This window comes from Canis lupus, chromosome X (assembly GCF_003254725.2).
Source record: "Canis lupus dingo isolate Sandy chromosome X, ASM325472v2, whole genome shotgun sequence".
In the NCBI taxonomy this organism is placed as follows: Eukaryota; Metazoa; Chordata; class Mammalia; order Carnivora; family Canidae; genus Canis; species Canis lupus.
In genome coordinates, this window is record NC_064281.1 from 61,403,905 (window position 1) to 61,421,843 (window position 17,939).

At 37.1% G+C, this 17,939-nt stretch overlaps 1 protein-coding gene across 2 annotated transcripts in view; it reads left to right on the top strand.

Annotated features, from left to right (window-relative positions):
- The window catches only part of GPR174 (G protein-coupled receptor 174), a 63,464-nt gene that overhangs the window by 19,852 nt on the left and 25,673 nt on the right, over positions 1-17,939 (top strand). For both annotated transcript variants that reach the window (XM_035711820.2, XM_025466261.3), the window contains exon 2: positions 4,869-4,960. The gene's annotated coding sequence lies outside the window, so the exon portion shown is untranslated. The remainder of the gene's footprint in view (positions 1-4,868; positions 4,961-17,939) is intronic.

The window sequence follows — 17,939 nt, forward strand, 5'->3', positions numbered from 1 at the left end:
TATATAACATCCTGTGCATATAAGTCTATATTAAGTTGATGATCACTTAAGTTCAACTCATGCTAAAAGTACTAATTTTTACTCCACTTTCCACATTTTACGTATATGATATCATGCCGTAAATTACTTTTATTTCATAAATACATTGATTTTTGTAGGTGTAATTGATTTCACTGCTTTTGTGCTTTACTCTATACTGGTTTATAAGTGATCAATCTACTACCTTTGTTATGTTTTCATGTACTTGTAATTTTTTTTTCCTTTCCTAATTTTCTTACTCCTGATTATGGCCTTTTCTTTCCACTTGAAGAATGCCCTTTAACACTTCTTGTAAGGCTATTTTAGTGATGTGACCTCCATTAATTTCTGTTTGTCATGGAAAATATCTGTCCTTATATTTTGAATAAAACCTTATTGTATAGAGTATTTCTGATTACAGGTGTTTTACTTCTTTTAGCGCTTTTAATATGTCATGCCAGTGTCTTCTGTCCTACAAAATTTCTGCTGAAACATCAGCTGATAGCCTTATGGGGTTTCCCTTTATGTAACTGTTTTGTTTGTTTGTTTTGTTCTTGCTCCTTTTAAAACTCTCTATTATTACTTTTGGCCATTTTAATTATTATGTGTCTGGGTGCAAACTTTCTTGGCTTTCTTTTGTCAGTAGCTATGTGATTTATGAATCTGGATGTCTGTTTCTTTCCCCAGATTAGGGAGTTTTTCAGCCATTATTTCTTCAAATAAATTTTCTGTTCCTTTTCTCTCTCTTTTCCTTCTGGAATCTCCATAATGACAATATTATTACAATTGATGATGTCATTGAATTCCCTTAACCTACTCTCCTTTTTAACTATTCTTTTTTTTCCTTTTTGCCATTTAGCTTAGTTGGCTTCTATTTTTTTGTCTTCTAACTCACTGATCTGTTTTTCTATGTCCTCTAATATGCTATATATTCTCTATAGCATATTTGTCATTTCAGTTATTGAGTTTTTCTTGTCTGGTTCTTTTTAAAATATAATATTTTTTCTTTGTTGAAGATATCCTCTACTCTTTTCTCAAGTCTAGTAAGTATCTTTATGGCCATAACTTTGAATTCTTTATTATGCATATTGCTCATCTCCATTCCATTTAGCCCTTTTGCTGTGATTTTTCCCCCTTTTTTTTCATTTGGGACATATTCCTCTGCATCATCATTTTGTTTAACTTCCTATGTTTGTTATTAGGAAGATCAGTTATGGTTCTTATCTTAAAAGTAGTGGTGTTATGAAGAAGAGATCCTGCAATGCCCTGTAGGTCAATGTCTCCTAGTTACCCAGGCCAGGCACTTCAAGGATGTCTTCTTTGTGTTGCATGCACCCTACTGTTGTGGCTGAATCATGTTTGCCTTCAGTCTAGTCAGCTGCAATGGCCCACTTTGCCTGTTGGTCCTTGTACCAGTAAGGGGCCAGTCTAGGACTGCCTTGGAATTATAGTTGGGTCATAGCTGATGCCTTCTCTTAGCCCTTTTGCTGGGGCTGCTGTTGAACTGAACTGCAGGGTTCTCTTCTTACATTGTGAGATGATTTCCTTGGTGAGTGGGACCTGTGGTCAGACCCAGATGTCTGCCTTCAGTCTGTCTCTTGGGGTTTCAGTGACCTCAAACTACAAGGCTTTCTCCTTGTGCTGCCCTTGGTGAGGTTTTTATTGACAGTAGAGGCCAGACCAGATATCTGCCCTCAGCCCACTGCTGGGACTGCAGTTGAGATGGTATGTGTGGTTATCTTTTATCTCCCCAGAGCAGGAGTCACTTTGGAGGGACTACTGCTGAGTGGATTGGATTGGATGGGCAGCTATGCAGAAGAACACAGAGATGGGGCCTACAGTGTTATCAAGCTAGGTGAAGAGAGTTCAAGATGGTTCCAGGAGGTGTTTGGCTATCTAGGTTGGGATTGGGTAGATAAATGGTGCCCACCAGCCATTTTGTTCTTGAAGTCTTTTAAAGAACAATGTTTTTCCAGCTCACATTCTGAGATTAGTAAATAAATCTCCTTCCCTTATACTCCAGGCACTGCTCAAACTGTTGGTTCTTTGCTGTGTTTTGCAGAAATTGATATTCTGTCTCCGTAATGGATGGGACTCAGCTTCCCTTTTGGCTTTCCCACAGCTAAAAATGCTGATTTTTAAAGCACCCAGAGTCAAGTCCTACTTATTAAAAAAGTTCAAAGTTAAATGCCACTGGTTTTAAAAGCCAAATTTAGGACTCATCTTCCCAATGTGGTCGCTTTTGTCTGGGGTGCCTGGTGTGGGGTTTATTCATTTTCTTTTCCATGCTTGTTCTCTCCCTTCCATTTGTGGTTAGTCTGGCCATGAGTTTGGTTTGCAATCACATCCCTGCTCCTACTGCCATTTTTGATGCAGGCTTTTCCCTGGGATTAACTGCAGAGTCTGTTCTGTCAGTCTTTGTGTTGTTTCCTGGATTAGTTGCACTGGTGTGACGAGGTATACCCATGGGACGAGGTGAGCTTAGGATCCACATACTATAATATCTTCCTATGCTAACTAAATCAAACTTTGTACTAGACTTAGACTGTTAGAACTCAACGAAACCTTAGGGATAATATAGTCCAACTATTACATTTTACAGATGAAATATTGAAGCCTAGAAATAGAAGTAATTTTCTCAAAGTCATACCACCAGTTAGTGATAAGGTGAAAACTAGAAGGCAGGTGTCCTAGTTCTCTCACCTGTGCTTTCCCCCCATACTCTGCTTTCTCTCAGCTTATGTGGCCAGTCTTGGGAGTTGAAAAAGCCAGCAAATAATGTGAAATACTTTGGGAGTATATGACTTCTCTAAAAGTACTTGATGAAGTAAACCCCAAACTAAAACCAGTTTTTATATTTTACATGACTCTTGTCCATGAAATATAATTAACATAGACTTGAAAAAAAGTCCCTGAAAATATTCACCATTTCAATAAGATCTGCTTCTCTCTAGCTGGATTTACCTGGTGATGTTTATGATTAATCTGTAACTCTTCTCAGTCACTGAATTATGTCCTTATGAACAATTGCTCTAGTTTGTCCTCATATATCTAGCCCACTTGGGTAGTATTTGGATAGTTCTGACTATGCCTTCACACATTAAAAAGTACCAATAAGGATCATAACTCTGTTAATTTGTAATTTTCTGTCTGGGCTTTCTTTCCTAGCCCTTTTGAAATACTAATATGGATTGCCTTTTGGTTACTCTAGTATATTTTATTGTCACCACTATTTTTTTCCTTCACCAAGTCTTTTTAAGCATTTATGAAAAGTCCCTTTGTACCCTTTGTAAATAAGATGTAAACATCTTATTTAATATATGTTAGAGGCCAGAATAAAAAAGAAAATGACAGGTATTGAGATCTATTATGTGCAAAGCACTGTCCTACTGCCTTTTACTTGGGATATCTTACGTAATCTTAACAACACACCCCAGGGGTATACATTATTGTACTTATTGTAAAAAAGGATGAAAATGAAGCAGGGCAGGGAGGAGAGCAGAAAACAAGTGGTTCAACAGCTCCAAAATGAAGCTGGTATTCAAATTCTAGTTTCCTCGAAAGGAAGCCTCTCCCCAAGGAGATTGCACTCTTGATGAGAAAAGACTCTTAAAAGAACTAGTTTGACACAAATTTGTTTAGTAGAAGCTATTATGTTGGCTGTCTGCCTTCTATCTTTCCTGTCTACTCCTCCCTTTTGTAGAATTCTCTGACAACACTTATGATATAATCTGGCTTCTCTAGTAATCCTAATACATTGCACCACCTAAGACTGTCCCCATCTTTGTTCCATTACTTCCCTTTTCTACAAAGTAAAATGCATCTCTATTTGTATATTTCATCCTGTTCAGTCTCTAAGGTGAAAACTAACATATCTGATTGACTACAGTTTATAGGTTAATGTTAAAATCCTCCTTGTAGTATTTTCATTTATTAAGAAATACTTGTAGAGTCACCTGGGTGGCTCAGTCAGTTAAGCATCTGACTTTAGATTTTAGCTCAGGTCATGATATCAGGGTAGTGAGATTGAGCCCCACATGGGGCTCCGTGTTGGGTGTGGAGCGTGCTTAAGACTCTCTCTCTCCCCGTCCCTCCCCCATTCACACATTCTCTCTCTCTCTCTCTCTCTCTCTCTCTCTCTCTCTCTCTCTCTCAGAATACAAGCCATTAAAAAAAAGGAATTCTTGGAGACCAAGTGAGTTAAAGAATTGAATCTATAATGGGATATTTCAGGGAAAGTGGCAACCCCAGGCAAGATATCATTGCACAACATGGAACAGAAAGGAGTGGAGTATGTTTTTTGGTGCATCTAAACTACCCCACATAAGAAGCCATCTGCAAGCATTGCAATGGTACCTGCGAGGCAGTTTTTTTGTAGAAGTTAATCTCTCTCAGCATCAGCTGAGCCAGTGTCCATTTAGATCTCTCTCCGTGTGTATACATTAATCAATGAAGCAGTTGTGGTTATAAGAATTCAGAAAAGATTCCCATGTGAGAAAAATCAGTTTCTACCCTCCAACTGTTTTGTGTTTGACTACAAGCTATGGGATTTTTCTAGGCTAGTTAATCATAGTTAAGAGTTCCTTGTGACCAAGGAGTGACATGTGAATCCTGCCACTGAAATTCCTATCATTGCTCACCCTTTCCAAAGACTAAGTCAAAAAAATATGTCAGATGGTAAAGGGATGCCCACTCAACTTTACTACCACCAGCAGCTAAGTATAACTCGCTCCATACTATTTTTGCCCATGGTAATCCATTTTTGGGGTATCAGCATCCATCTACTGAAATATCCCAGCCCTCTATGAGAATCTTCTTCACTTGATCACTGTTTTTCTATTTTTTTCAAGCATAAATGAATTAAACCAGCAAGATTCCTCATGGCTTCTTCAGAAGACCCTATTGCTCTGATTAAGGAACTCCACCAGCATTGGAGAAAAGGGTAGGTACTCAAATAGTCTTGATTCCATTTTGACATCATCCCTAACAGAGTGCTTTTTCATTGTGAGCACTGGCCTGAGAGCCTTCACTAGTCACCTGTCCTACATTTGCTGGTTCATTTTTAGATTACCAGAAAATAATCAGATTCTTGCAGTCAAAGAATGTATCTTATGGAACATGAAAAGCTACTGTTTCTGGAGTATTTTGTAGAATGAGATATTCTTTCAAATATTGTCTTGTTGAGTCATATTGGAAACTGAGGCAAAAGGGAAATGAGCCATACTGTCCCTGACTTTATCTATTAAGCAAACAAAAATACATAAGTATCACTCAGCACATATTGTCCGTTCTAGTTATAAAGAGTAATATGTGTGCACTGAGGAAGGGGATGCTATTTACTGAGAAGGAATAATAGGATAGTTGTAAGTGAATCACATGAATAATAGGAAAGAGCTATTTATTGATTGGTAAACTTAAAAGTCATTGAATCTTAGGTTAAGAACAGATTTGGAAGATGCAGATTTTGGAGAGAGGGGAGTGTTGATTTTTTATTTTTGGCTCATTTTTCTAGATGTTTATTCTTATAAGAAAGGTATTATTGAAGCGCCAGCCTAGATATCTAACCATTGTAAGAGGACATGTCTAATACTTAAGCTCATTAAAAAATATCAGCCAGAAATATCTCATTGTGATTTTAATTTACATTTTCCTGATTATTAGTGATGTTATCTTTTCATGTATCTGTTGGCTACTTGTATGTCTTCCTTGGGAAAAAAAATGTCTATTTAGATCCTCTGTCCATTTTTTGATAAGGTTATTATAGGTTTTTGCTGTTGAGTTGTATGTATTTTTTATATATTTTAGATATTAATGAAATATTGGATACATCATTTGCATTATTTTCTTTCATTCAGTAGATGGCCTTTTTTTGACAGCTTCCTTTGCTGTGCAAAAGCTGTTTATTTTGGTGTTATCCAAATACTTAAATGTACAACAGGTAAATTATGGAAGCAACCCAAGTGTCCAGCGATAGATGGATGGATAAAGAAGTGATATCTATCATCTATCTATCTATCTATCTATCTATCTATCTATCTATCTAATGGAATATTACTCAGCCATAAGAAGAATGAAATCTTGCCATTTGCAACAACATGGATGGACCTAGAGAGTATTATACTAAGTGAAATCAGTCAGTCAGAGAAAGACAAATACCATGTGATTTCACTCACATGTGAAATTTAAGACACAAAAGAAACAGGAACATCTGGGTGGCTCAGCCAGTCAAGCATCCAACTCTTGATTTTGGGTCAGGTCATGATCTCAGAGTTGTGAGACTGAGCCCTAAATCCAGCTCTGTGCTGGGGGTGGAGCCGGCTTAAGATTCTCTCTCTCTCTCCTTCTGAACTCTCTCTCTCTCTTTCTCTCTCTCCTTCTAAAAAATTAAAAAGAAACAAAACAAACAAAAACTACAAACAAAAAAAAAACCAAATTATTAAATACAGAGAACAAACTGGTGTTGCAAGAAGGAAGGTGGATTGGGGAATGGGTGAAATAGATAAAGGGGATTGAGAAAACACTTACTTTGATGAGCACTAAGTAATGTGTACAGTTATTGAATCATTATATTTCATACCTAAAACTAATATAACACTGAATGCTAATTATACTTCAAAAGAATCAGGAGCAAAATGACTGCACAGATAACTTAAACATGGAGAGAAAAAGACCCTAAACATGGTCACATTCAATTACCCAGGAGTTCAGAGTTTTAATAACTAACACAACTCCTTAGAGTGTTCATAATCCCTGTTTGTGAATACGTGCACGTTTAACTTTTTAGTGTATGGATTTATGGCTATCTGGAAGCAAAATTGAAATCATTCTATCTTTTCTTTCTAGTTGCACTTTCTTGTAAAAGTGGAAAGAACCTCTGTACAAGACTACTTGAAACTTTTTCCCTGACATAATCAGGATGAGTATAGATGGAGAGCTCAGTGAAACAAGAATAAAAATAATTAGGTGCCTGTTGAAGCACATTATATTTTCAACACTCATAAATTAGTAATTAATAAGTGGGGTAGCCTAAATAGCATACTTCCTTTGTCAAAAAATAATTATCTTTTGCCTCAAGTAAAGAACTATACCTCCATTGGAGGTATTAAGAAATGAAAGTGCTGGTTGATCCTGAGTTCATGTTATGATATAAAAGTCAAGTTAACTGGGGAAATTCAAGTGCATTTTTATTTATTAATAGCCACAGATGTCTCTAATCATAATACAACCTCAGGCTTGAGAGAGAAAAGGAAATACATAACTATTACTATTAGCCAAAAACAAAAACAAAAAGCAAAACAAACAATAGAAGTTTTTAGTAATAAAAATATATGCATGAAAAAATATGTAATTTCTTTTAATGATTAAAAGACATGAGTTTGCATTCATTAGAGCACCCCAGAATTTGTTCATTTTTAAGAACATATTTATATATCACTTACAGAAATATTAACTCATTCAATACTCATAGAGGTAGGCACTATTATCACTTTTTACAGATGAGGCAATTGAGACACAGAAATGTTCAGGTAACTTGCCCCAAATCACACAGCTAGTCAGAGGCAGAGTCTGATTTTTTTATTGATGTGTAATGAACATACAGTGCTATGTTAGTTTCAGATGTGTAGCATACTGATTCAGTAATTCTATATATTACCCAATGCTCACCATGATAATTGTAGTCACCATCTGTCCCAATATAATGTTATTACAGTATTATGGACTATATTACTTATGGTGTACGTTTTTATAACTGGAATTTTCTACCTCTTAATTGTCTTTATCTATTTTAACCATTTTTCCAGACACCTCCCTTTTGGCAGACTGGTTCCAGAGTCCCATGCTCTTATCAACCATAAATGATGCCTCATTATTTATGAAATATTTGTATATTATGCAATAATTATATATGCATCCGCACGAAATATGTCATTAAATACCAGGGCTATTTAAAACCCAGAAGTAAAATGATGCAGTATTAGAGCTAAAATTGCCCATAAAAGTTAGTTTAATCTACCCATTTCAAAGAATAATGAGGAGGTAGAGAAGAAGATGCCAGCAGAGTAGGAGGACCCTTGTCTTGCCTCATTCTATGAACCCAATTATATAACTATCAAATCATTTTAATACCTCAGAAATACATCTGAAGACTGACAGAACAAACTCCACAACTAAAGGGAGAGGAGACCACACTGAAGAAGTTAGGAAGCATGCGGACATGATTTAGAGGAGAAATGGATTGCAAGTGCTACAGAAAAGGGAACCACAGGCACAGAGGATAAGAGAGAGGAGCATACAGGAGAATGCAGATAAACTTCTGCCAAAAGGCATTGGCTTGTAAAATGAGAGGCTGACTTCCATCAATTCTTGTAACCAACCCAGCTTATAGACTGGAGTAATGGTCAGTAGGGTTGGCTGATGCTAGTCAGATCAGACCCTGAAGAGAAGGCAGGGAAACAATGCAGAGGCAGACAGTGTGGAAGCAGCAATCTTAAGACTGCCTAGGGCACAAAATGGGAAGATGATTCACTCTTCCCAGAGTTTGTCCCTGAGAGGCTTCATTCATAGACACACTTCACTGGGAACAAAGGACAACAACATTTCCCTCACCCAGCACTCAGCATAAACACAGAGCCACCTTCAGGAAGCACCACAGCACCCATGCTGTCTGCCTAACTTAAATCCAATAAACCCAAAACTCTATGATCTGGCAAGAGTGCTCTTCTCAATAACTCTTGACATTCCCACCATAGCAGGCCCCTCACCCAGAAGACCAGCACAACCCCCTACACACACCATGTCTTCCAACCAGAGAGTTCTACAGAGACTCAGTTCTGGAGGAGAAAGTGACAGGTCTCATTTCACAAGCAAACCAGAGCTCACCTAGTTAAAACACACTACATTCAGGCCAAGTATGAAACACTGCCCACAGGAGGAAAGGAGAGCTTCTGCAGATGACTGGCCTGAAAGATGGAGCAGACAAAAAAAAATAGAGTCCATGCAGCACACACTAGTGACACACTCTGAAGCACCAGGATATGGGCACTACATGACCTTGGGTTCATAAGGCCATTACTTTCAGGAGTAGGAAACATAATTTGCCTTTCTAACACAGATAAGAAGGCAGAGACTTAGACAAAATGTAAAGATGGAAGAATTTATCCCAAATGAAAGAACAGAATAAAACCATTGCCAGAGATATAAGCAAAAGAGATATATGTAAGATCCCTGATAGAGAATTTAAAGCAACAATAATGGGGCTACTCAGTGGGCTTGAGGATAGAATAGAAAACATCAGTGAGACCCTTACCACAGAGATAAAGGAATTTAAAAGGTTTCAGAGATGAAGAGTGTGATAAACAAGATCAGGAACAGGCTTGATGCAATGAATAGCAAAGAGAGGAATGGATTCATAACCTGGAAGACAAAGTAATGGAAAGTAATCAATTTGAACAAAGAGAGAAACAAGAATAATGCAACACAAGAGTAGATTTAGGGGACTCAATGAGTCCATCAAACATAGTACATCAAAATTTCATTTTATAGAAGTGCTAAAAGAAGAGTGGGAAAAAGCATCAGAACATGTATTTCAAAAAATGATAGTTGAAAAGTTCCTTAATCTGCAGAAGGAAACATACATCGAGATCAAGAAGGCACAGAGAACTATCAAAATTAACAAAGGCAGGTCAACACCAAGGTATAGTGTGATTTAATTTCCAAAATATAATGATAAAGAAAAAAATCTTAAAAGTAGCAAAACAAAACCAGTCCCTAATGTACAGAGAAAAACCATTAAGTCTAGCTGAAGGTTTCTCAACACAAACTTGACAAGCCAGAAAGGAGTGACATTATGTGACAAATTGCTGAATGGGATATATCTGAAGCAAAAATATTCTATCCAGCAAGGCTATCATTCAGAATAGAAATAGACTGAAGAGTTTCCCAGAAAAACAAAAACTAAAGTAATTCATGACCATTGGACAAGCCCTGTGAGAAATATTAACAGAGATGTTTTTAGTGCCAAGAAGAGACTAAAAGGGACAAAGACAAGAAAAGATCAGAGAAAATCTCCAGAAACAATGACAAGCAAGTAAGAAAGTTGCAATAAATACATATCTATCAATAATTATTTTAAATATAAATGGACTAAATTCTCCAATCAAAAGGCATGGGATGTTATTATGTATTAAAAAGAAACAACAATCTATATGTTGCTTAAAAGAGACTATTTTTAGACCTAAAAACACCTACATTTATCATGCACATGGATGTCAAAAGAAAACCTGAGCAGTAATACTTATTGTAAACAAACTAGACTTTAAAACAAGGAATGTTACATGAGACAAATAAAGGCACTATATAATAACAAAGGGCAAAATCCAAATAGAGGATGTAACAATTGTAAATATTTATACATTAACATGAGAGCACTCACATATAAAAAACAATTAATAACAAACGGTGCCTGGGTGTCTCAGTTGGTTAAGCATCTGATACTTGATGTTCAGTTCAGGTCATGATATCAGGGTTGTGAGATGAAGTCCACATTGGGCTCCATACTGAGTGTTAAGCCTGTTTAGGACTATCAGTCTCCCTCTTCCCTCCCCCCATACTCACGTCCACTCTCTATTCAAAAAATACCAATTAAGGGCAGTCCAGGTGGCTCAGTGGTTTAGCGCCACCTTTGGCCCAGGGCGTGATCCTGGAGTCCTGGGATCTAGTCCCACGTCAGGCTCCCTGCAAGGAGCCTGCTTCTCCCTCTGCCTGTGTCTCTTCCTCTCTGTGTGTGTGTGTCTCTCATGAATAAATAAATAAAAATTTAAAATAACAAAAACATATAAGAACTAATTGGTAATAATATAATGACAGCAGAGGATTTTAAAACCTCACTTACATCAATGGACAAATATTCTAAACAGAAAATCAACTAGAAAACAATAACTTTGGATGACAAACTGGAACAGATGGACTTAACAAATATATTCAGAGCATTTCATCCTGAAACAGCAGAATACACATTCTTTGTAAGTCCACGTGGAACATTCTCCAGAATAAATCACACATTAGGCCACAAAACAGGCCTTGACAAATACAAGAAGATTGAAATCATACCATACGCCTTTTCAGAACACAATGCTATGAAACTAGAACTTAACTACAAGAAAAATCTGTAAAGACCACAAATGCATGGAGCTTAAATAACATGCCATTAAACAATGAATGGGACAGCCAGGAGATAAAAGAAGAAGTAAAAAATACACAGAAATAAGTGAAAAAGAAAACAGAATGCCCAAAACCATTGGAATCCAAAACCATTTAGGATCCAAACAAAAGTGATCCTAAAAGGGAAGTATATAGAAATACAGGTCTATCTCAAGAAGCAATAAAAATCTCAAATAAAAAACCTAACCTTCACCTTAAGGAGCTAGAAAAAGAACAACAATGAAGCCTACAGATAGCAGAAGGAGGGAAATAATAAAGATTAGGGCAGAAATAAATGATAGAGAAGCTAAAAAAAAAAAAAAGACCAATAGAACAGATGAATGAAAACAGAAGCTATTTATTTAAAAAAAATAAAATTGATGAAACTCTAGCCAGGTTTATCAAATAAGAGAAAGGACCCAAATAACAATAATTACAAGTGAAAAATAACAACCAATCCCAGAGAAACATACTTAAAGGAGAATATAATGAAAAACTATATACCAACAATTAGACAACCTGGAAGAAATAATTCCTAAAAAGATATAAACTACCAAAAAATGTAACAGGAAGAAAGAGAAAACTTGTACAGACCAATAACCACCAAAGAAATTGAATCATTAATAAAAAGAGATCTCCCAAAAAACAAAAGTCCATGACCATATGTGTTCACAGGTGAATTCTACCAAACATTTAGAGAAGAGTTAATACTTTTCTCCTCAAAATATTCCAAAGAAACAGAAATGGAAGAGACACTTTCAAATTCATTCTAGGTCTCCAGCATTACCCTGATACCAAAACTAGATAAAGACTCCACTAAAAAAAGGTCCAATATCTCTGATGAATAAAAACACAAAAGTCCTCAATAAAATAAGAGCAGGGATCCCTGGGTGGCGCAGCGGTTTAGCGCCTGCCTTTGGCCCAGGGCGTGATCCTGGAGACCCGGGATCGAATCCCACGTCGGGCATCCCGGTGCATGGAGCCTGCTTCTCCTTCTGCTTATGTCTCTGCCTCTCTCTCTCTCTGTGTGTGACTATCATAAATAAATACAAAATAAATAAAAAAATAAAATAAAATAAAATAAGAGCAAACCAAATCTAGCAGTACATTAAAGAGACCCTTCATCATGATCAAGTGGGACTTATTTCTGGTATGCAAAGATTGTTCAATATTCACAAATAAAGTAACATGATGCATCACATTAATTAAAGAAATATAACAACCATGCAATAATTTCAATAGATGCAGAAAAAACATCTGACAAACTATAACATCTATTCATGATAAAAATCCTCAACAAAGTAGATGTAGATAGAAAATACCTTAAAATAATAAAGGCCTTATATGAAAAACCTACAACTAATGTCAAGCAAAATGATAAAGAATGGAGAGCTTTTCCTCTGTGGTCAGGAACAAGGCAAGAATGGACACTCACATGATTTTATTCAACATAGACTGGAAGTTCTAGGCACAGGAGTCAGACAACAAAAAGAAAGAAAAGGCATCCAAATCAGAAAGGAAGAAGTAAAACTTTAACTTTTGGCAGATGCCATGATACTGTATATAGAAAACCTGAAAGTCTCCACTAAAAACTACTAGATATGATAAACAAATTCAGTAAAATCACAGGATATAAAATCAATATACAGAACCCTTGCATTTCTATACACCAATAATAAAACAGCAGAAAGAGAAATTCCAGAATCAATCTCATTTATAAGTGCAACAAAATTAATAAGACACCTAGGAATAAACCTAAGCAAAGACATGAAAGACCTGTACGTTGAAAACTATAAAATACTAATGAAAGAAAATGAAGATGACCAAAGAAATAGATAGATATTTCATGTTTATGAATTGTAAAGCAAATATTGTTAAAATGTCAATACTACCCAAAGAAATCTACACATTTAAAGCAATTCCTGTCGGACATCTGGGTGGCTCAGTCAATTAAGTGTCTGCCTTCAGCTCAGGTCATGATTTCAAAGTCCTGGGATTCAGCTTCACAATGGGCTCCTTGCTCAGTGGGGAGTCTGCTACTCTCATTCCCTCTTCCCTTCCCCACCATTCATTCTCTCTCTCTCTCAAATAAATAAATTAAAATCTTAAAAAATACAATGCAATCCCTATCAAAATACCACCAGCATTTCTCACAGACCTAGGGTAAACAATCCTAAAGTTTGTATGGAAGCACAAAAGACCCCCAATGCCCAGAGCAAACTTGAAAAAGAAAAGCAAAGCTGGAGGCATTACAATTCCAGACTTCAAGTTATATTACAAAGTTGTAGTGATCAAGACAGTATGGTACTGGCACAAAAACAAATGCATAGATCAATGGAACAAATAGAAAATCCAGAAATAAATCCAAAAGTATACGGTCAGTTTATCTTTGAAAAGGAGAAAATAATATCCAATGGAAAAAAAGAGAGTCTCTTCTGCAAATGGTGTTGGGAAAAATGGACAGCAGCATGCAAAAAAAAAAATGAAACTAGATTGTATTCTTACACATACACAAAAATAAATTCAAAATGGATGAAAGACTTAAGTGTGAGACAGGAAATGATCAAAATCCTAGAGGAGGGGGATCCCTGGGTGGCGCAACGGTTTGGCGCCTGCCTTTGGCCCAGGGCACGATCCTGAAGACCCGGGATCGAATCCCACATCAGGCTCCCGGTGCATGGAGCCTGCTTCTCCCTCTGCCTGTGTCTCTGCCTCTCTCTCTCTCTCTCTGTGACTATCATAAATAAATTTAAAAAAAAATTTAAAAAAAATCCTAGAGGAGAACACAGGCAGCAACCGCTTCGTTTTTGGCACCTTGTTACTAACTAGGTCTCCTGAGGCAAGGGAAACAAAAGGAAAAATAAACTACAGGGGCTTCAAGATAAAAATCTGCACAGCTAAGTAAACAATCAAGAAATCTAAAAGGTAACCTTTGGAATGGGAGATCTTTGTAAAGGACATATCTGTTAAAGATGTAGTATCCAAAATCTATAAGGAACTAACCAAAAAACACCCCCAAACCCCAATAAACCTAGTTAAAAATGGGCAGATGACATGAATAGTCATTTTTCCAATAAAGACATACAGATGATCAACATACACATGAAAATATGCTCAATATTACTGATAATCAGGAAAATGGAGATCTAAATTACAATGAGATATCACCTTATATCTGTCAGAATGGCTAAAATCAACAACACAAGACATAGATTTGACAAGGATGAGGAGAAAAGGAACCCTCTCACACTATTGGTGGGAATGCAAAGTGGTTTAGCCACTCTGGCAATCAATTTGGAGGTTCCTCAAACAGTGGAAAGTAGAACTATTCTTTGATCCAGCAATTGCTCTACTAAGTATTTACCCCAAAACTACTAAAATATTAATCCAAAGAGAGACATGCACCTGGATTTTTTTATATTTATTTATTTATTTATTTTTTTTTTTTAAACATTTTTTTTTTAATTTTTATTTATTTATGACAGTTACACAGAGAGAGAGAGGGAGAGGCGCAGAGACACAGGCAGAGGGAGAAGCAGGCTCCATGCACCAGGAGCCCGACATGGGATTCGATCCCGGGTCTCCAGGATCGCGCCCTGGGCCAAAGGCAGGCGCCAAACCGCTGCGCCACCCAGGGATCCCTATATTTATTTTTTAAAACTACTTTACTTATCCATTTATTTGAGAGAGAGAGAGAGGAATAAAGAGAGGGAGAGAGAGAGAGAGAGAGAGAGAGTGTGGAGGGAGGAGCAGAGGGAGAGGGACAAGCAGACTCTGTGCTGAGAACAGAGCCCAACACAGGGCTCAATCCAATGACCCTGAGATTATGACCTGAGTGGAAACCAAGAGTCAGATGCTAAAGTGACTGAAACACTCAGGCACCCCCATGCAGATGTTTATAGCAGCATTAACTACAATAGCCAAATTATGGAAACAGCTGATGAATGGATAAAGTGTCCATAAACTGATGAATGGATAAAGAAGTCTTACACACACACACACACACACACACACACACACACTGAAATATTACTCAGCCATAAAAAAGGATGAAATTTTGTTATTTGCAATGACATGGATAGAGTTAGAGAGTGTTATGCTAAGTGAATTCAGTCAGTCAGAGAAAGACAAATGCCATGTTGTTTCACTCATATATGGAAGTAGAAAACCAAACAAAGGAGCAAAGAGTAAAAAAAAGAGAGAGAAGCAAATCAAGAAACAGACTGGTAACTATGCAGAAAAAAACGAATGATTACTGGAGGGGAGTGGGAGTTGGGGCATTGGTTCAATAGATGATGGGAATTGAGGAGTGCACTTGTGATGAGCACTGGGTGCTATATGGAAGTGTTGAATCACTATATTTTGTACAGTTGAAACTAGCATTGCACTGGATAACTATCTGGACGTCAAGTAAAAACTAAAAATCAAGAGTATTTAGAGTGCCCCCCCAGCAAGGAAATGAGAGCCTAGATAAATTGACTTTCCCATAGTCGCACTGACATCCAATGGCAGAGATGGAACAGGAACTCAAGAATTATCACTCTTAACCTAATATGATTTTCATTACACCGAAGTTCCTCTGCTATGACTAATTTAAAGAAATGCATCACAATATATATTTTCAAATCTATATTACCTTCAAATGGTAGGAAAAGCAAACTCAGTTGGATGCTTACTTTTTGATAAGTTTTTTTTTTATTTAGTAGCACTGTGAGATGTTCCGTATTCTAAATTTTCAATGCATTGATGGAGTCCAGAATGGTAATATGTGTGTGTGTGTGTGTGTGTGTGTGTTGTGTGTGTGTTGTGTGTGTTGTGTTTGAGTTTCTTGGGTAATTTTCCACAAATGCAGAGGTTCCAAATAGAGAGTACTATTCATCCTCCCAGGCAAAGGATTTTCCTACAGATGAATACCTTGGTGTGGTATGTAGACTATGTTTATGGAATAGTTAGAAAGGTTATGAGAGTAATAAGTCAGATAGAGCCAGGGCTAAGGCAAAAATAAGGCTGATCAGAACAATGTTATGAGGAAGATCAAATGAACCCAGTAGCAGTCTATATAAGGAGACTGAGAAGAGGGCAGCCTGGTGGCAGTTTAGCGCTGCCTTCCACCCAGGGTATGATCCTGGAGACACTGATTGAGTCCCACGTCGGGCTCCCTGCATGGAGCCTCCTTCTCCTGCCTGTGTCTCTGCCTCTCTCTGTGTGTGTCTCTCATGAATAAATAAATAAAATCTTTAAAAAAAGAAGGCTGAGAAGAAAAGTCTTGGGGGGGGGAAGGATTAAAGAAGACTTTAAATTTGAACCCTTGAATTATTAATGATATCAGTGATGTTCCCAATATTGGAAAGGACAGTGAAAGAGAAGGGTCTTGGTTTTAGATAAATTTAGAATTGTTAGCAGTTTGTTTTAATATTCCTCTTATCTCATGTATGAAGCCTTGTCTAAGTGATTCGTGTATGGATAGTTGGATGATAGGTACATAGGGAGAGAGAGAGAGAGAGAGAGAGAGAGAGAGAGAGAGAGAGAGAGAGAGAGAGATAGTACCATTAACATAACAAATGATGGAAGCATATAACCATTTGAAGATCATCCTGATAAAAATAATCAGACTTCACATATTTGCAATTACTCTGTCACTGATGTGAACTGCTGATAAAAAGCAATGGAATATCAAACTGTTAGAGTTATTATTCCAATCACTTTGTACATGACATATATTTATGTTGGTAAGTACAGACGGTCCATCTGAACTCAAGCCATGGCCATCTCTTAAAGCTAAATTGTAATTTGCTAACACTTGTTAAAATGTACAAAGAAAAGGGGTAAATACAATGAACTCTAAATGCATTTCAAGGGGTGGGTACTTACATTTCATTTCAGAAATATAACCATTAAAAACAACTAAATATTGGAAATAATGCTCTTCGTTGAGAAAAAAAAAATACTTTTTACTTTGTTACTCAGCCATTAGAAATGACAAATACCCACCATTTGCTTCAACGTGGATGGAACTGGAGGGTATTATGCTGAGTGAAATAAGTCAATCGAAGGACAAACATTATATGGTCTCATTTATTTGGGGAATATAAATAATAGTGAAAAGGAATAGAAGGGAAGGGAGAAAAAATGGGTAGGAAATATCAGAAAGGGAGACAGAACATGAAGACTCCTAACTCTGGGAAACGAACTAGGGGTGGTGGAAGGGAAGGAGGGCGGAGGGGGTGGGGGTGAATGGGTGACGGGCACTGAGGGGGGCACTTGACAGGATGAGCACTGGGTGTTATTCTGTATGTTGGCAAATTGAACACGAATAAAAAATAAATTTATTATTTAAAAAAATGATACCACGAAACACACACACACACAAATTTTTTGGTTTAGAAATGGCCTCTTTTGGGGATCCCTGGGTGGCTCAGCGGTTTAATGCCTGCCTTTGGCCCAGGGCCTGATCCTGGAGTCCCGGGGTTGAATCCCTCATCAGGGTCCCTGCATGTAGCCTGCTTTTTCCTCTGCCTGTGTCTCTGCCCCTCCCTCTCTCTCTCTCTCATGAATAACTAAATAAAAATATTTAAAAAAAGAAATGGCTTCTCTTTTAACCTTTTGCAAGATTCACTTAAGGGGAAGGAATTTAAAATAAGAAAATACCAAGCTCGTGACTAAATTACTCCTAAACTTCCCGTAGGCTAAACTTATTTCCTAGGCTTACAGGTATCCAGAAG